This window comes from Oncorhynchus keta, chromosome 28 (assembly GCF_023373465.1).
Source record: "Oncorhynchus keta strain PuntledgeMale-10-30-2019 chromosome 28, Oket_V2, whole genome shotgun sequence".
Classification (NCBI taxonomy): Eukaryota; Metazoa; Chordata; class Actinopteri; order Salmoniformes; family Salmonidae; genus Oncorhynchus; species Oncorhynchus keta.
The window spans coordinates 64,726,154-64,732,295 of NC_068448.1; positions in this window are offsets into that span (position 1 = coordinate 64,726,154).

A 6,142-nucleotide genomic window follows, 5' to 3' on the forward strand; every position below is an offset into this window, starting at 1 on the left:
AAGAGGTTTTTAAGCCCAACTTTGGTGAATGTTGACTTTCTTGGGGTCCTGTGTTTTTACTTAACTTACTACTGTGTGTGTGTTTGGAAAGGGCCTCAATTGGGACTTCTTAGTCATACGACTGACTTCGGGCGAGTGTGTGTGTGTGCTGTGGTGACTCAGAAAATCATGTCTGTTTCCAAAGCAAGCAGCAGAAATGGTCTTCAAGTTTCAACCACGGGAACATGGTGCCTCTACGCTGCTGTGTGTGTGTGTGTGTGTGTGTGCCAGTGACACGACTGCAAACAGGATACGGAAGGAACCCTTTGAACTGAGTCCAGCGCTGTGGTCACTATTATGGCAGAAACACACACACACATTCAGTGTGTGGCAGGCCACTAGAGTGCTTATTAATGGAATCCTCTGGCCTTTTCTCCTTTTCTGGTTGTCCATGTTTTACTCTCCCTTTATAAGTGGGTTGCCTGTAGCAACATGCATAACCAATGAATTATTTGCTTTTGCCTTTTGGGCAATGTTTATCCTTACACATCTGGCTGTGTGTGTGTATGTGGCTTCAGCCATGTTTGGTGTCAGAGGCTAAATTGAAGCGTTGAACTGTTAGCGATATGTTTGGAGTTTAAATTGAGGCATTTTATTGCTATGCTAGTCAGTTCCAGATCCTAATTTCCCCTCTGCTAACTGCAGGGAGGCTCGCCACAAATATGCCTTGCTCAGCGGGAGCTTACGGGAATGGCTGAGGAGAGAGAGGAGGGGGGAAGCAGGCGAGTGGGGGGGGGCAGGCGAGTGGAGGTAGCAGCGTGAAAGATTTCCATTGGCTCTGAGACAATGTTTTAATACATACATTTTATACATAAATATTGTTTTTCTGTCATAATGCTCTCATCAATGAAAGAGAGAAGCTTTAGTGGCATATTAGAAAGACTAACAACGTACATTCGAGTGTAGGCTAATACCTCTGAACAGAAACAAGAGCAACAAACCATCATCCGTATACAAACATACACTCAACTAAAATAAATGCAACAGGCAACAATTTCAAAGATTTTACTGAGTTACAGTTCATAAGGAAATCAGTCAATTGAAATAAATTAATGGATTTCACAACTGGGAATATAGATATGCATGTGTTGGTAACAGATACTTTAAAACCACTCAGTATCTGGTATGACCATTTGCATAGAGTTTATTTTTTATTTAACTAGGCCAATCAGTTAAGAACAAATTATTTTTTACAATGACGGCCTACCAAAAGGTTAAAAAAATACAAATAGATTAAATATAAATATAGGACAAAACACACATCACAACAAGAGAGACAACACAGCACCACCTAAAGAGAGACCTAACAACACAGCATGGTAGCAACACAACATGGCAGCAGCACATGGTAGCAGCACAAAACATGATACAAACATTATTGGGCACAGACAACAGCACAACTGGCAAGAGGGTAGAGACAACACATCACGCAAAGCAACAATAACTCTCAGTAAGAGTGTCCATGAATGAGTCTTTGAATTAAGAAACTGAGATGTCCAGTTTGAGTGTTTGTTGCAGCTCGTTCCAGTCGCTAGCTGCAGTGAACTGAAAAGACACACAGCTTTGGGAACCTTTTACAGAATGTGACTGGCAGAACTATCAAGGCACAAGGCGAGACCCAAATGCAGACACAGGAGGCAGATGTTTGGAGTCTTAAGTTGTTTATTAATCCAAAGGGGAAGGCAAGAGAATGGTCATGGACAGACAAAAAGGTCCAAACCAGATCAGAGTCCAGGAGGTACAGAGTGGCAGACAGGCTCATGGTCAAGGCAGGCAGAATGGTAAGGCAGCCGGGTACAAAGTCCAGAAACAGGCAAGGGTCAAAACCAGGAGGACTAGAAAAAGGAGAATGCAAAAAGCAGGAGAATGGGAAACCACTGGTTGACTTGGAAACATACAAGATGAACTGGCACAGAGAGACAGGAAACACAGGGATAAATACACTTGGGAAAATAAGCGACACCTGGAGGGGGTGGAGACAATAACGAGGACAAGTGAAACTGATCAGGGTGTGACAACAACGGGTGGAGGATGAGGGCTGCAGTAAGTATCTCAGATAGGGGGGATTGAGGCCTAAGAGGGTTTTATAAATGAGCATCAACCAGTGGGTTTTACGACGGGTATACAGAGATGACCAGTTTACATATAGTATAGAGTGCAGTAATGTGTCCATAAGGAGCATTGGTGGCAAATCATATGGCTGAATGGTAAAGAACATCTAGCCACTCGAGAGCACCCTTACCTGAGTTGATCAGGCTGTTGGCTGGAATGTTGTCCCACTCCTCTTCAATGGCTGTGCGAAGTTGCTGGATATTGGAACTGGAACACGCTGTCGTACACGTCGATCCAGAGCATCCCAAACATGCTAAATGGGTGACATGTCTGGTGAGTATACATGTCTGGTGAGTATACATGTCTGGTGAGTATACAATTGCTTCCAGCAATTGTTTACAGATCCTTGCGACATGGCGCTGTGCATTATCACAGCGCCATGTGATGGAAGTGCCTACATTGAGACCCACAGCGCTGTGAGGTGATGGAAGTGGATGAATGGCACGACAATGGGCCTCAGGATCTCCTCACGGTATCACTATGCATTCAAATTGCCATCGATAGAATGCAATTGTGATCGTTGTCCGTAGATTATGCCTGTCCATACCATAACCCCACCACCACCATGGGGCACTCTGTTCACAATGTTGACATCAGCAAACCGCTCGCCTACAAGACGCCTGCCATATGCCCGGTACAGTTGAAAACGGGATTTATCCGTGAAGGGCACACTTCTCCATCGTGCCAGTAGCCATGGAAGGTGAGCATTTTCCCACTGAAGTCGGTTATGATGCCGAACTGCAGTCAAGTCAAGACCCTGGTGAGGACAACGAGCACGCAGATGAGATTCCCTGAGACCGTTTCTCACAGTGTGCAGAAATGATTTGGTTGAGCAAACCCACCGTTTCATCAGCTGTCCGGGGGACTGGTCTCAAACAATCCTGCTGGTGAAGAAGCCGGATAGGGAGGTCCTCAAATCAAATGTAAAAAATGTATCACAGTGTAGCGAAATGCTTGTGCTTCTAGTTCCGACAGTGCAGTAATATCTAACAAGTAAAAAGTAATCTAACAATTCCCCAACAACTACCTAATACACACAAATCTAAAGGGGTGAATGAGAATATGTACATATAAGTATATGGAAGAGCGATGGCCAAGGGGCATAGACAAGGTGCAATGGATGGTATAAAATACAGTATATACATATGATATGAGTAATGTAAGATATGTAAACATTATTAAAGTGGCATTATTTAAAGTGGCATTGTTTAAAGTGACTAGGGATCCATTTATTAAAGTGTCCAGTGATTGGGTCTCAATGTAGGCAGCAGCCTCTCTTGAGTTAGTGATGGCTGTTTAACAGTCTGATGGCCTTGAGAAAGAAGCTGTTTTTCAATCTCTCGGTCCCAGCTTTGATGCACCTGTACTGACCTCGCCTTCTGGATGATAGCGGTGTGAACAAGCAGTAGCTTTGGTGGTTGTTATCCTTGATGATCTTTTTGGCCTTCCTGTGACATCGGGTGCTGTAGGTTTCATTGAGAGCAGGTAGTTTGCCCCTGGTGATGCGTTGTGCAGACCGCACCACCCTCTGAAGAGCTTTGCGGTTGGGGGCAGCACAGTTGCCGTACCAGGCAGTGATACAGCCCTACAGGATTCTCTTGATTGTGCATCTGTAAAAGTTTGTCAGGGTTTTGGGTGACAAGCCAAATTTCTTCAGCCTCCTGAGGATGTGGATAGGGGGGATGCTCCCTCTGCTGTTTCCTGAAGTCCACAATAATTTCCTTTGTTTTGTTGACGTTGAGTGAGAGGTTGTTTTCCGGACACCACACTCCGAGTTCCCTCGCCTCCTCTCTGTAGGCTGTCTCGTCATTGTTGATGATCAAACCCACTACTGAAAATTGAGTTGGAAGCGTGCATGGCCACGCAGTCATGGGTGAACAGGGAGTACAGGAGAGGGCTGAGCACACACCCTTGTGGGGCCCCAGTGTTGAGGGTCAGCGAAGTGGAGATGGCCCGTCAGGAAGTCCAAGACCCAGTTGCACAGGGCGGGGTTGAGACCCAGGTCCATCAGCTTGATGGTGAGTTTGGAGGGTAGTATGGTGTTGAATGCTGAGCTGTAGTCCATGAACAGCATTCTTACATAGGTATTATTTTTTGTCCAGATGGGATAGGGCAGTGTGCAGTGTGATGGTGATTGCATCATCTGTGGACCTGTTGGGGCGGTACGCAAACTGAAGTGGGTCTAGGGTGGCCGGTAAGGTGGCGGTGATATGATCCTTGACTAGCCTCTCAAAGCAATTCATGATGACAGAAGTGAGTGCTTCGGGATGATTATTATCTTTGCCTTCTTGGGTACAGAAACAATGGTAGCCATCTTGAAGCATGTGGGGACAACAGACTGGGATAGGGAGTGATTGAATATGTCTGTAAACACACCAGCCAACTTGTCTGCGCATGCTCTGAGGACGCAGCTAGGGATGCCGTCTGGGCCAACAGCCTTCCGGGGGTTAACACGTTTAAATGTTTTACTCACGTCAGCCACAGAGAAGGAGAGGGGGGGCACAGTCTTTGTTAGCAAGCCGCGAAGGTTGCACTGTATTATCCTCAAAGCGGGCAAAGAAGGTGTTTAGTTTGTTTGGAAGCGTGACGTCGTGGTCTAGCGGTTGTGAGGACACATGGACATAATGCCAAATTCTCTAAAACAACGTTGGAGGCGGTTTATTCTCTGGCAACAGCTCTGGTGGACATTCCTGCAGTCAGCATGCCAATTGCATGCTCCCTCAAAACTTGAGATATCTGAGGCATTGTGTTGTGACAAAACTGCACATTTTACAGTGGCCTTTTATTGTCCTCAGCACGAGGTGCACCTTTGTAATGATCATGCTGTTTATTCAGCTTCTTGATATGCCACACCTGTCAGGTGGATGGATTATCTTGGCAAAGGAGAAATGCTCACTAACAGGGATGTAAACAAATTTGTGAAAATAATTAAGCTTTTTGTGCTTATGTAACATTTTTGGGGATCTTTTATTTCAGCTCATGAAATATGTGACCAACACTTTACATGTTGCGTTTACATTTCTGTTCAATGTAGTTGTATATCTGTTTATTCAGTGTTTGTTTGGATGTACCGTACAATTTCAAATATGACGTCACCGATGCAACACATCCCTGCATCTTTGCATCATCATTATCAGAAGCCAAATTTGTGGTCTCTGTCAGAGCTGACGTGGTGAGCAGAGCTCTAGACTTAGCTCCAGTAGGTTCCATTGTGTCACAGAAACCTGCAATGGCTGAGTTACAACTCCAAACATCACTGTCTGTTCTGTGTTCCTGGAATTAGAACATTAAGTTCTACCAAGTTCCAGAGAACGCCTCCAGGAAATATTCCCCCACTCTCTCTCACCTAGTAAAAGAAAAAAACTTAACAAAAGCGGAAAGCCTCTGAATTTGCATGTGAGGTTCTGCTTGTCCCTGGCAGGGGGAGAGGAGAGAGTGACGCAGAGCTGAGTAAAGGTGAAGAAAGCCTTCCTTCTAAAATAAAGTGACGGTTATGCAAATATTAAATTACACCTGACGGCTTCGAGGGAGAGTGGGAAGCTAGGTAGGCAGGGGGGGTTAGAGAGGATTAGATGAGGCTGTTACAGAGGATCCCCAAATATCACTCACCCATTTTGTGACATATCAGAGGAAGTCCAAGGTGCAGGAGGGAGACAAGGTGAGCAGCTGCCTAGTGGTGGCTATTCAGCAGCCTGATGGTCTGGGGGTAGAAGCTATTGGCCAGTCTCACAGTCATGGCAATGAATACATTACATCACAACCTTCCTCACAAAATGCCATGTTAGTTTAATACAGTGGAGAGGAAGAGACAGACCAGATTTATACAATTATGTTTATTTCAATTGATTATATGGGTTCATTTACATTGTGAAACAACATTAGGGTCTACTTTAGGTGTGAGACTCAAACCATTGAACTTTTACAGTATGTCTGAGGCAATCAACACACACGGATTATTTTATTCAATGGCGAGGGGGGAGTTTAGACTATG